The sequence below is a fragment of the Lepidochelys kempii genome, chromosome 19 (genome assembly GCF_965140285.1).
Source record: "Lepidochelys kempii isolate rLepKem1 chromosome 19, rLepKem1.hap1, whole genome shotgun sequence".
Lineage (NCBI taxonomy): Eukaryota > Metazoa > Chordata > Testudines > Cheloniidae > Lepidochelys > Lepidochelys kempii.
Window position 1 is genome coordinate 19420429 of NC_136398.1, and position 14682 is coordinate 19435110.

The window sequence follows — 14682 nt, forward strand, 5'->3', positions numbered from 1 at the left end:
GGCTGTTCTTATGTAATTATCTTTGCTGTTAAAAATGTGCACCTTATGTTCAGTTTGAATTTTTCTAGCTTCAACTTTCAGTCATCATATTTTGTTAGACCTTTGTCTGCTAGATTGAGGACCCAATTATCACATATTTGTTCCTCATGTAGGTACTTACAAACTGCAATAAAGTCACCCCTCAGCCTCTTCTTTGTTAAGCTATATAGATTGAGCTCCTTGAGTCTCTCCTTTAATCATTCTCATGGCTTTTCTCTGAGCGCTCTCTGATTTATCAACATCATCTTTAATTGTGCGCACAAGAACTGGACACAGTATTCCTGCAGCTGTCTCACCAGTGTCAAATACAGATGTAAAACAACTTCTCTCCTCCTTCTGAAGATTCCCCTGTTTATACATCCCAGGATCACATTAACCCTTTTGACCACAGCATCGCACTGGGGGCTCATGTTCAGCTGATTATCCACCACGGCTCCCACATCTTTTTCAGGCAGTTTTCCAGGATAGAGTCTCCCATCCTGTAAGTATGACCACATTCTTTGTTCCTAGATGTAGACATTTACATTTGGCTGTATTTAAAGAAAATTGTTTGCTTGTGCTCAGCTTACCAAGAAATCCAGATCACTCTGTATCAATGACCAGTCCGCTTCATTATTTACCACTGCACCAATTACTGTGCCATCTATAAACTTTATCAGTGATAATTTTATGTTTACTTCCCAATCACTGATAAAAATATTAAATAGCATAGGGCCAAGAACTGATCCCTATGGGATAGAAATACAAATCTGTAGCTACATCTGCCAGACTGCAAGCAGGCACGGCGGAGGACACTCCAAAAGTTTCCAACAGCCTCTAGATCGACATTAGCTGGACAGTGTTGTAATACTGCACTAAGCACATTCCAGGTGAGATCCCCTCACCCACTCTCTAGAGTCACCTCCAGCTGGGTCTCCTGCTGAGTCTCAAGCATGCCACGAGGTCTTAGCTGTTCAGGGAATGCTCTTCCTGAGACTCCCAGCTTGTCTCAGCCATCTGCGCCTCTGCCTCCTTATGGCCCAAGGCCAGATTATTCAGCATAAACTAGGGTCCAGTGGTGGGCACTTGGGCAAAAATGCCACTGAGCTCCTCACAGTATACACATGTAGTGTGCAAGTTGCTAGAAATCCTATTGCTGCCCTTATCCTAATGGGACTCCAGCACAGGCACCTCCATTGACTGCAGGTGTGGCAGTGTGTCATGATAGGCAGCTCCCAGGCCACTGAGTTCATTTTAGATCAAAGCCAACTTCTTAAAATCAAACCAGAAACCAACAGGCAGCCAGTGCAGGTGTTACAGCTACGGTTCAATATACACCTGTAAAGAGACACTGCTAGCAGGGGAGCAACGGATTCTGAACACTGCAGTTTCTGGAAGAATTTGAGAGGTAGCCCCATGCAGAGAGCAGGTCAGTGTCTGAGGCCATGGCTACACTATTCCTACTTACGTTACACTGGCATGAGTGGTCGTGTGCACAGCGCTATGTCTGTGGGAGAGCTTCTCCTGCTGCTCGTTGGGGGTGGTTTAATTATGTTGATGGGAGAGCTCTACTGCAGAGAGCGGGCTACATGAGAGGTCTGACAGAGGCTCAGCGGCAGCGGTAAGCTCTAGTGTAGATGTAGCCTGAGATTCTAGTGTAGATGTAGCCTGAGCCTTGGATATTAGGAAAAACTTTTTCACTAAGAGGGTGGTGAAACACTGGAATGCGTTACCTAGGGAGGTGGTAGAATCTCCTTCCTTAGAGGTTTTTAAGGTCAGGCTTGACAAAGCCCTGGCTGGGATGATTTAACTGGGAATTGGTCCTGCTTTGAGCAGGGGGTTGGACTAGATGACCTTCTGGGGTCCCTTCCAACCCTGATATTCTATGATTCTATGATTCTATGATTCAAGTGATAAAGGCAGGTGTTGCCTCCTCGCTGTCTTACATGGAAAATGATCAACTTGGTTGTAGCTGCTCCTTGACCTAGAGGCAGCAGAGAGGCTAACCAGATGCCCAGACTGCAAACCAAATCACCCCAAGGAGGCACAAACCCTCCATTACAGAAATTATCTCTGCTTGCCCCAGCCCACCAATCTCATCTCAGTCTTATTTGGATCAACTCTCAGATTGTTTGGAACAGCTCATGTGCCTCAGGGGTTTGGAGTAGAGAGTTGAACCTTGTTGGCAGGTAGTAGCAGGGCCTGAAAGGTGCATTCTACTCTCCCTGTGAAAATCCTGTTCAGGCTTGGCCAAGTTGTGCATCACAGAAAGCTTAAAGTTAAGCATGTTCCTGAGAGTTTTATTATTCTATCAAAATTTCAAACCTTTGCCATGATGCATTGCACGTGAACTCAACTTCAGTCATTTCCAGCCTGCCAGTGGGAAATGCACTCAGCAGCCATGTAGACAGGGTTTTCTTGGAGACAACAGATCCTACTGAATCAGTATCAAGTGGAAAGGGCTGGTTAACTTTCTAATGGCTTTAGTCTACTGCAGAAGAAAAACCCTAGTCACTTTTCTTTTACATTGAACTTGTGCTGGAGATCTGTGCTCAGATAGGCATTGGGGAATAGTGGCAGGATGATTGACTAATAAAGGTGAACCATAGAGAGATTCAACCTTTGACAGGAATGGGTGAGTCCCTTAGAAATTAGTACCTGGTTGTCAGTCACTCCATCCTGAAGCTCAGTCACTCCCACCCAGCCCTTGTCTATATACAAAAGTCACAGCAGTATCTTTCCTTTTTTTTCCAGCAGAAACTGCCTTGGACACAGACACAAATTGTTCTATATGGATTTATTTCATCACTTTAAATAATTAAACTACTTTGGAATCAACTTCACTATTTTGGTGAGAGTTATATTCGTGGAAGATCCATGTGAATGCATCCCCTTTGCAATATAACCTCACTGATTCAGTCGGTCCCCCCCTTCTATTCCACACTGCGTCTGCTCACATTTGAAGTGACCTGTCCGGTTTCATATGTGCTCTCCAGTGCTCTGGGGTAATCTGAACTGGATGGTGCCTCTCTGTTGAAATCACATTCCCTGCCATCACAGGGTCTTGGGTATTGGTGGCACCTCTACCCCTCCCATTCTCTGCCCAAGGCACACAACTGATTAGTCTTCTGAGGACTGAAATGCTTTCGTTTAACTGAAGTCACTTTCAATGTAGGGTATTTGGTGGAACTTAATGACCTGCAGTACACAGGATGTCAAACAGATGATCTAATGGTCCCTTCTGGCCTCAAACACTATGGATCTGTGACATGCTACTGGTATGCACTTAAGAGCATCTCTGTGTGACTGGAACTCATTGCAAGTGCACAGATTTTGAGGCCATCACCACAACCATGCCCTGGACTTCCTTTTCCGCTGGGCAGAGAAGCACATCCAATCTCCCCTCTCCAATAGATTCCAGAATGCCCAGATTTAGCGGAGGCTGTTGGAGCCAATGAGGGAGATACTCCCAGGATTAGTCCCAGTGCCAGAGCAGAACCAAGGAGTTGCAGCAGAACTATACACTGGCTGCCTGTTGGTTTCTGGTTTGATTTTAAGAAGTTGGCTTTGATCTAAAATGAACTCAGTGGCCTGGGAGCTGCCTATCATGACACACTGCCACACCTGCAGTCAATGGAGGTGCCTGTGCTGGAGTCCCATTAGGATAAGAGGGGGCAACTGGCAGGACCTCTCCACCATGGACCTGGGCCCTTGGAATTCCCTTCCCCATGGTCCATAAAAGCTCAAGTTTGTTAACCTTGAGGGCATACTATACCACCCACCTTCTCTCTCTGCGTCATGAGAAAATGGGTGTTGATTGGGCTAGGTAGTGTTGGTGTGGGACTCTGGTTCGGATTGTGTGGGGAAGCTAAATTCTTAAATTTATTTTGTTGCTTGTTATTTCTTTGTATTTGATATGGGGTAATTGATGGGTGTGTTTATTAATTTGTGTCTTTTTAAAAGATTGCCCAGAGCCCCAGAGTGTTGGATGGGTACTTTTTAATGTATTGCACTATAGTACAAATTCAAATAAAATAAAATAAACAAACTAGTCATGTGATAAGAGCAAAAGTCCTCTCATGAATCAGTAACTGCTTAAAAGCTAGGAAACAAAATGAAGGAATAAATGGCCCGTTTTCACAATGGAAAGTGGTAAATAGCAGGATCTCCTAAGAATCTGTACTGGGACCTGTGCTGTTCAACATATTCATGAATGGTCTAGAAAAAGGAGTAAACAGTGAGGTAGCAAAGTTTGCAGATGATACTAAATTACTCAAGATAGTTAAATCCAAAACTGAGTGCAAAGAGTTTCAAAGGGATCTCACAAACCTGAGTAACAAAATGACAAATGAAGGTTAGCATTGATAAGTGTAAAGTAATACACAGTGGAAAACCTAATTCCAACTATACATCCAAAACGATGGGGTCTCAATTAGCTGTTACCATTTAAGAAAGAAATCCTGGCATCATCGTGGATAGCTCTCTGAAAACATCGCTCAATGTGCAGCAGCAGACAAAAAAGCGAACAGAATGTTAGGAACCATTAGGAAAAAAAGATATATAAGAATTGGACCAGGTACAGAGAAAGGAAACATAAATGGTTGGTGGTATAGAACAACTTCCATATGAGGAGAAGTTTAAAAAACTGCGATTGTTCATTTTAAAAAGAAACGACTGGGGGGGGGGTATGATACAGGTCTATAACATAATAAATGATATGGAGAAGTGAATAGGGAAGTGTTGTTTATCCTTTCATATAATACAATTACAAACACTTTCTTTTATTTGTTTTAAACCTGCGGCCCATTAATTTAATTTGGTGGCCTCTATTTCTTATATTATTAGAACAAGTAAATAACTTTTCCTTATTCACTTTCTCCACACCACTCATGATTCTATATACCTCTATCATATCCCCCCTTAGTCTCCTCTTTTCCAATCTGAAAAGTCCTAGCCTCTTTAATCTCTCCTCATATGGGTGCGGTTCCAAACCCCTAATCATTTTAGTTGTCCTTTTCTGAACCTTTTCTAATGCCAGTATATCTTTTTTGAGATGAGGGGACCACATCTGTATGCAGTATTCAAGATCTGGGAGTACCATGGATTTATATAAGGGCAAGAAGATATTCTCCGTCTTATTCTCTATCCCTTTTTTAATGATTCCTAATATCCTGTTCGCTTTTTTGACTGCCGCTACACACTGCGTTGACTTCTTCAGAGAACTATCCATGATGTCTCCAAGATCTTTCTCCTGATTAGTTGTAGCTAAATGAGCCCCCATCATATTGTATGTATAGTTGGGGTTATTTTTTCCAATGTGCATTACTTTACATTTATCCACATTAAATTTCATTTTCCATTTTGTTGCCCAATCACTTAGTTTTGTGAGATCTTTTTGAAGCTCTTTACAGTCTGCTTTGGTCTTAACTATCTTGAGCAGTTTAGTATCATCTGCAAATGTTGGCACCTCACTGTTTACCCCTTTCTCCAGATCATTTATGAATAAGTTGAATAGGATTGGTCCTAGGACTGACCCGTGGGGAACACCACTAGTTACCCCTCTCCATTCTGAAAATTTACCGTTTATTCCTACGCTTTGTTCCCTGTTTTTTAATCAGTTCTCAGTCCATGAAAGGATCTTCCTTCTTATCCCATAAGGCAGTGGTTCTCAAACTTTTGTACTGTTGACCCCTTTCACATAGCATGCCTCTGAGTGCGACACACCCCCCCCTTATAAATTAAAAACACTTTTTATATATTTAACACCATTATAAATGCTGGAGGTAAAGCGGGGTTTGAGGTGAAGGCTGACAGCTGGCGACCCCCCATGTAATAACCTTTTGACCCCGAGAGGTCCCGAACCCCAGTTTGAGAACCCCTACCATAGGGTGACCAGACAGCAAGTGTCAAAAATCGGGACAGCGAGTGGGGAGTAATAGGAACCTATACAAGAAAAAGACCCCAAAATTGAGACTGTCCCTATAAAATCGGGACATCTGGTCACCCTATTACCCCATGACAACTTAATTTACGTAAGAGCCTTTGGTGAGGGACTTTGTCAAAGGCTTTCTGGAAATCTAAGTACACTATGTCCACTGGATCCCCCTTGTCCACGTCTGTTGACCCCTTCAAAGAACTCTAGCTCAGTGGTTTGAGCATTGGCCTGCTAAACCCAGGGTTGTGAGTTCAATCCTTGAGGGGGCCATTTAGGGGTCTGGGGCAAAAATTGGGGATTGGCCCTGCTTTGAGCAGGGGGTTGGACTAGATGACCTCCTGAGGTCCCTTCTGACCCTGATATTCTATGAAGTCAGAGTAGGGACATGGTGTTATCTAATAGATTAGTAAGACACGATCTCCCTTTACCGAAACCATGTTGACTTTTGCCCAACAATTTTATGTTCTTCTATGTGTCTGACAATTTTATTCTTTACTATTGTTTCAACTAATTAGTTAGACTTTATCGGTCTGTAATAGCCAGGATCACCTCTAAAGCCCTTCTTAAATATTGGCGTTACATTAGCTGTCTTCCAGTCCCTGGGTACAGAAGCGGATTTAAAGGGCAGGTTACAGACCATAGATAATAGTTCCGCCGTTCCACATCTGAGTTCTTTCAGTTTTGAGTGCTCTCCCTTTGCACGGTGCCGGTGGAACAAAGGGAACAGAGACCAAAAGCCAATCCCTAGCTAGGGATACCAAGTGAACAGAGGGAGTGGCTGGAGCAGGACATACTTTGGCAATCCTCAGCTGGCAAAAGGTCCCTTGTGGACCACAGTCAGCTGGTGCAGGTTAGAGCATGCCCATGCTGCCCACTCCAGTCTGCACCTAAGGCCAAGCAGAGAATCAGGGTGGTACAACTTGCTTCCTGATTCCCCGCCCCTTTCCTGTTACATCAGCACAAACAATGCATCAGAGAATCTGGTCCTATAACTGCTCTCCTGGGACTGTTGAGAGTGCCTCTTCCTGGCCTAGGTTTGTTATTGCTAGCTGCACATGAGCACTCTTCAGCTTGAGCCTGGGTGTGCAACAGCTGTAGACCCACTCCTGCTTCAGGGTTTTCAAGCCCCCCTAGCAGTCCCATTCCTTCTCCTCACCCTGTTCCTTGAAAAGTGTCATGTCAGGTCCCTGATGGAAACAAACGTTTCACATTTGGGGACAATGTATACGTTCAGATCAGCGGCACTGCTATGGGTACCCGCATGGCCCCACAGTATGCCAACATTTTTATGGCTGACTTAGAACAACGCTTCCTCAGCTCTCGTCCCCTAAAGCCCCTACTCTACTTGCGCTATATTGATGACATCATCATCTGGACCCATGGAAAAGAAGCCCTTGAGGAATTCCACCATGATTTCAACAATTTCCATCCCACCATCAACCTCAGCCTGGTCCAGTCCACACAAGAGATCCACTTCCTGGACACTACAGTGCTAATAAACAATGGTCACATAAACACCACCCTATACCGGAAACCTACTGACCGCTATTCCTACCTACATGCCTCCAGCTTTCACCCTGACCACACCACATGATCCATCGTCTACAGCCAAGCTCTGCGATACAACCGCATTTGCTCCAACCCCTCAGACAGAGACAAACACCTACAAGATCTCTGTCAAGCTTTCTTACAACTACAATACCCACCTGCAGAAGTAAAGAAACAGATTGATAGAGCCAGAAGAGTTCCCAGAAGTTACCTACTACAGGACAGGCCTAACAAAGAAAATAACAGAACGCCACTAGCCGTCACCTTCAGCCCCCAACTAAAACCTCTCCAACGCATTATTAAGGATCTACAACCTATCCTAAAGGATGACCCAACACTCTCACAAATCTTGGGAGACAGGCCAGTCCTTGCCTACAGACAGCCCCGCAACCTGAAGCAAATACTCACCAACAACCACATACCACACAACAGAACCACTAACCCAGGAACTTATCCTTGCAACAAAGCCCGTTGCCAACTGTGCCCACATATCTATTCGGGGACACCATCACAGGGCCTAATAACATCAGCCACACTATCAGAGGCTCGTTCACCTGCACATCCACCAATGTGATATATGCCATCATGTGCCAGCAATGCCCCTCTGCCATGTACATTGGTCAAACTGGACAGTCTCTACGTAAAAGAATAAATGGACACAAATCAGATGTCAAGAATTATAACATTCATAAACCAGTTGGAGAACACTTCAATCTCTCTGGTCACGCAATCACAGACATGAAGGTCGCTATCTTAAAACAAAAAAACTTCAAATCCAGACTCCAGCGAGAAACTGCTGAATTGGAATTCATTTGCAAATTGGATACTATTAATTTAGGCTTAAATAGAGACTGGGAGTGGCTAAGTCATTATGCAAGGTAGCCTATTTCCTCTTGTTTTTTCCTACCCTCCTCCCCCAGATGTTCTGGTTTAACTTGGATTTAAACTTGAAGAGTGGTCAGTTTGGATGAGCTATTACCAGCAGGAGAGTGAGTTTGTGTGTGTATGGGGGTGGGGGGGGGGTGAGAAAACCTGGATTTGTGCTGGAAATGGCCCACCTTGATTATCATGCACATTGTAGGGAGAATGGTCACTTTGGATGAGCTATTACCAGCAGGATAGTGAGTTTGTGTGTGTGGTTTTTGGGAGGGGGGTGAGGGGGTGAGAGAACCTGGATTTGTGCAGGAAATGGCCCAACTTGATTATCATGCACATTGTGTAAAGAGTTGTCACTTTGGATGGGCTATCACCAGCAGGAGAGTGAATTTGTGTGTGGGGGGGTGGAGGGTGAGAAAACCTGGATTTGTGCTGGAAATGGCCCAACCTGATGATCACTTTAGATAAGCTATTACCAGCAGGACAGTGGGGTGGGAGGAGGTATTGTTTCATATTCTCTGTGTATATATAAAGTCTGCTGTAGTTTCCACGGTATGCATCCGATGAAGTGAGCTGTAGCTCACGAAAGCTCATGCTCAAATAAAGTGGTTAGTCTCTAAGGTGCCACAAGTACTCCTTATCTTGTTGTGTTTGCTAATACTAATAAGAGTTGTTTTTCATTTATTTTTATAACTAACCCATGCACTAGTCTTTTAGAGCTATGGACATTTTTAAAAAAAGAGATATTTTAACTCTTTCAAACCTTAAACCGCTGGGCTGATTTAATTGCAATTTTACAGAAAATGAAATCTATACTCTTTGGATATTCTCCCATCACAAAGGTACAGATTTAATTTTCTATAATGTTACAAATAAAATCTTTTGCCAACTTAGGAGTTTGAAGAAGTTCTAACTATTAGAGGTAGCACTAACAAAATATTGTACATAGGCTAGTTAAGGGAAAAAATTGAAAATAACCAAGATGTTAGCATTGTTTGTCACAGTTGTTTCCATTTATGTCACCACAAGCACATGTATAAAATTCTACACCTCAAAAAGTTGAAGAGGCAGAAATATGTGGAAAAAAAGTTAGAAAATGTTGAGGTTAGAAAGGGAAGAAATTGAACGGTAGGAACGATCACAATTAAGTTTGCCTACCAAAAATAATGTGAAGATCCCCACAGCTTCTGTCTCATTATCTAAGTATTTCTCCATCTTTCACACACGCCGCTCAGTCAGCGCACAGAATGAGGCAGAGGTTCTGCGGAGATAATAGTCTAAGATTCTGTAATTAAATACTGTCGCTGTGCATATGCACAAGAGGGCAGAGTTACCATGATACAGGCGCCCTCGGTTCTGGGGCATTCCCTGACGTGCTTTCCGACCGTCACAGCTCCTAACACTGTGCCTGGGGGGTTATTTGGTTTATTATTATTATTATTACGGGTGCTGTTTATTTTCCTGGTAAGTCTCTACTGTGGAGGAATTTGCTGACCACAAGAGAATACCATCTTGGAAAACACGTTTGTTCCCCCACTGAGGGCTCGCACTGAGTAGGGAATGCGGCAGGGCACGCAATGTGCACCCTTAAAGATAATTAAATAGGCAACTTCTCAGAGGGAAAATCCCAGTGAGTGCACCGCAGCTAGGGGCCTGTGCCTAGGGGCCGGGACTGCGGAGAGACATTATTTTAACCAGCCAGGCACTCCTCGAACCGGGCGCAAGTTCAGCCGGGTTCCCCAGGCCAGGGAAAGGCTCCTGCCCAGACCAGGCTCTGCCTCCCTGCACAACTCCCCGGGGCTGTCCGGGGGCCCGGCCGGGCGGCAGGGGCTGTCCGCAGGCAGCGGCGGCTGGTTACCGGCCCCAGCAGCCCGCTGCTCTCGCTGGCCAAGGGCCGGGTGCTCAGCTCGGGTCGGACCTATTCCTGGCGGTGTCCCCGCGTGACCTGCCCTGTGATTCAAGACCCATCTTTAAAGCCCGGAGACTCGCGGGCAATTCCGGCGGGTTGGCCGCCGCCAGGGGCTGCCCCGGCTGGCTCGGGCGGCGCCCCGCTCCCCGCCCCGGCAAAGCCCCGCGAGCCGCAGACCGGGGCCCCGGGAGCCGCGCGGCAGCACCAGCCGCGGCGCCCCGCTCCGGGCCCGCCCGCCCCCGCCGCTGCGGCCCGCCCGGGAAGCCAGCGCCCCCCGCCCCGCGGCTCCCCTGACGTCAGGCCGCCAGCCCGGGCTGGTCCCCGCCTCTCATTGTCAGGAGCCCGAGCCCGAGCCCGGAGCCAGTGGGCTGCTGCCGCCGCGGAGCCCCGGGAGCCCCAGGCGGCGAGAGGCGGGACCCGGCTGCCTGGCAGGAGGCTCCGTCCCCGGGACTCGGGCAAGTTCCCGGCGGGACGCGGGCTCGGGGCCGGCAGGGGTGTGCGGGGAGCCGCGGGGAGCGGGCCGGGTCCCGGGGGAGCCCGGCCCGGGGCGGGGCGGGGGAGGCGCTGGCTTTGTTCGCGGGGCCGGCGGCAGCCCTGGCGGGGCAGGGGGAGCCGGGGCGCGGGGCCCCCGGCCGTTGCTTTGTTCGGGAGACTCCTCCGGAGTCGGGGCTGGAACTTCTGGCCGCAGCTCCCCGCCGAGCCCCGCGCTCCGAGCCCGCCCGCCAGCCGCCGAGCCCCGCGCTCCGAGCCCGCCCGCCCGCCGCCGACATGCGGCCGGGCCGGGGGCCGCGGCGTTTCCGTGCGGGGCCGGGGACAGCTCCCGCCCCGCAGCCCAGCAGGGAGCGTGAGCCCAGCGGGTGCCCGCGCCAGGCGCAGCAGCTGGCGGGCGAGCTCTCCTAGCGCCGTTTCCTTGGCCGGGGAGACGGGGCGGCGGTAATGTTGACTCAGAAATCCCAGCGCCCTTTCGTTTGGTGTTTGCAATAGACGCCGGAGCACGCACAGGGGCCAAACAAAGTCCCTGCGGTTTGCGCAAAAGTCCTCGCGCTGGGGGGTTCCATGGAGGTCGAGTTAACTCGCGGCGTGAATGGAAAATGGTCTCCCGCTGTTGGGTCTGCTACTGAGGAGGGTGGTTTAAGCGGAAAGTTCACAATTTTTAATGGAAAAATCTCCAGTGTGCTGGTTAAATGCGGGAACAAGCAGAGAATTCTTCTGCGTCAGACATAATTATGTTGATCAGAACCCTCTCCAGGGCAGATCGGTTTTTGCTCGGTTTACTCCGAGGAATTTTCCAAGTTTCTAAAACGAAACCATTTTCCTGACCATGCAGACGTAGACGCAAGTAGTGCACAGAGGCTTCCTGATCAAGCTTGGGGTTGTTTCACCCACCATGATCTTTGACTGATCCAGGCTGTTGTTTGCAGAAGGAGTCCGCCAATGGCTTCTGCTTTCCTTAAATATTCAGAGCATTTTCTCACTCGGTTAGCACCAGTTTGTTAGCCGAGGGGCAGCTCTGTTACTTCAGAGCAAATGTGTTTAGTACAGTATAGGCATCAGAAACATATGTGCACCTTGTCCTAGGAGATCTCAGCATAGCCTTGTTTTAGAAGTATTCTGGAACTGGCCCCTGTCTGGTTTTCAAGACTTTCAGCAATTTCTGTAGAATTCATTAAACCTTTTTGTAACCAACAATGTTTAATATAATATGAAATTCATTAACAGGCATTCTGTCCTTGTAATGCTCAATTACAATGCCTTGTAATGTGTCGGATTATGTTGTCTCTGTGGTTTTTGTTGTTGTTCTATTCTAGTTTTATTAGGTGCCCTGAGACCCCAGGCATGGGCGCCCTGTAAATAAATTTTCCCGTTGTTTTATTATTATCCCCACTTAATATTACCTTTTCCAATAGCTCTGTATTCATCTGAATTCCCCCGCACACTCGTCGTTCACTTGGTAATACCTGAATAATACCACCTTTAATAAGACCAGTTTCAGGTTTATATTTTATTTTTATTTCAGCTTTTCTGATTTTCCAGAGTTGAGGCTTACTTTGAGGGCTTTGCCTTACTTTCCCCCATCCTAAAATCTCGTGGGAAGACTGTGATTTTAATATTGGAACACTGATCAAATTTCTTCCTTCTTTTTCTGTTCCCATTTATAATTCTTCCTGAGATGCTGCATTTATCGTTTCCAAGTGGTGATTGCTGGTATTTGTGTTTTAATGTTTGTGGAGCCCTCGCAGAGGGGATATTTCTCCACAATGGTAAGACACTTTAATTGCAAACTTGCATTTTTCTTATGCCAAATCTCAAACATCTAAACCAGTTAAGCCAGTTTAAGGACACCCAGATCAACCAATAAATACATTAGAACTAGGCTTGGAAGGATTAGATTTTAATCTGTAAATGTCAGGAGTAGTTAATTTCTCCTGGCTTACCAAACCACTGAAAAAATTAATAATTGAAATGTACATAGATAATGAGTTTTTAAACATCACTTCGCTGTGTGTGGATGTACATGAACATCTAGCGAACAGTTGAAGATGCTTAAAATGACACATTTAGTTCTGAACTATTCTGTAGCACTGGAGTTGCATCAGGCCACCAGAGCCCAGGGAAGATGTACGTTTCTGAGCCATACCTATATGTTTGTTTTGAAGTTATGCACTTTGCTTTGATCATCTGGGATGAGGAAAGGGTTACAGCATTTATCAGTACTTGTACAATATGCAAATGAACACACTTTGGTTAAAAATGGTCCTCAGCCACTGAAAGCATATGAATTTACATAATCTGTGTATGGATAATCGAAGTGTCTCCGTTGTGAGATAGGTAGGGCCCTGCCAAATTCACAGCCATGAAAAATGCGTCATGAACTGTGAAATCTGCCACCCTTACTTCTGCGCTGCTGCCTTCCGAGCTGGGCAGCTGGGGCGTGGTGGCTGCTGACGGAGGGCCCAGCTCAGCAGGCAGCAGTGCAGAGGTAAGGGTGGCAATCCCGTACCGGGCCATCCTTCCTTCTGTGCTGGTGCCGGCAGTGGCTCTGCCTTCAGAGCTGGACTCCCAGGCTGCAGCCACCGCTCTCCGGCTCCACAGTCCTGAAGGCAGCTGCCGCCAGCAGCAGGAGTGTAGAATTAAGGGTGACAGTGCTGCAACCTCCCCTACAACAACCTTGCGACTCCCCCCGACTCTTTTAGGGTCAGAACCCCTAAAATAGCACTGTGAAATTTCAGATTTAAATAGCTAAAATCATGAGATTTACAATTTTTTAAAATCCTATGACCGTGAAATTGACCAAAATGGACCATGAATTTGGTAGGGCCCTAGAGACAGGCCATTGCTGTCAGAATTCTCTGTAAGTGTGCCCACAATAAAGATGACTGTATTAATGTCTGACCTCTTCCCCACGCTGTCATCCTTACTTAGATATTAATAACTGTTCTTAGAGAGAATGAGGGGTAGGCGGGCTAAGCCTTCCAGAAGAGATAAGAAAGAGTCAGAAGAAGAAAGATTTAGAAAACTAGGGTTGATGTATTTTGGGGAGCATCTGGTAGAAGTTCTGAATGCAAGGATTCCTAGCAATAAATCATACACAGAGGTGGCAGGTGGAAACCACAAAGCACGGGGTTCCTTGTTCACTCCGTAATAGCTATTTCCTGGGCTGAGAAGCCCTTCCACCTTTATAGCTCATTTAGGCCAGGGCATGTTTATTGCTTCATTAACACCCTCAAGTTATCATTAACAGTTTTATTTTTGAATACTTCTACGACGGATGCATTTTAAATAAATAATAAGTAGCAATGGAGGGTTCACTTTTGAAAATTTCCTGATAGTGCAAATTTGTTAATTAAAATTGGGGAAAATGTTTGAAAAGAAATACCAGTGTTTATAGAAATTATTAGTCTTATGCACACAAGCTGTTCCAGTAAAGTCTCTTCCCTCCAGTTTGAAGCCACATTGTTGATTCTGGCATCCAGGAAGCTGACTATAAAAATGTTGACAGGATACTCTGTGCTAACTTCTCCAACTTTGTCTATACTGGGAAAATGTGTTACGTTGGAAAACATGTTATTGAATACGTTTTAACTAACATGATGTTAAACACAACTTAGTTCCTAGTGTAGACAGGAGCAAGTCTTGTTTAGAAAGTATTAATCCCTAGGGTTAAGCACAACCAGATGACCACCATTTAAAACATGTCCTTATCCGCTCTACGTGCTAAATCATATTTGTTAAATACTTTAAAGAGCTTTGTGTAGCTCAGGCTTGTCTCTCTCACCAACAGAAGTTGGTCCAGTAAAAGATGTTACCTCACCCATCTTGTCTTTCTAACATCCTGAGACCAGTACAGCTACAACAACATTGCGAATGTATTTAACACTGTGTTAGGGAACACGTT

General features: G+C 46.1%; 1 protein-coding gene across 3 annotated transcripts in view; it reads left to right on the plus strand.

Annotated features, from left to right (window-relative positions):
• The first annotated feature begins 10600 nt into the window (after window positions 1-10600).
• Window positions 10601-14682, plus strand: part of LUZP1 (leucine zipper protein 1) — a 67473-nt gene continuing 63391 nt past the window's right edge. For all 3 annotated transcript variants that reach the window (XM_073317298.2, XM_073317299.2, XM_073317300.2), the window contains exon 1: window positions 10601-10741. The gene's annotated coding sequence lies outside the window, so the exon portion shown is untranslated. The remainder of the gene's footprint in view (window positions 10742-14682) is intronic.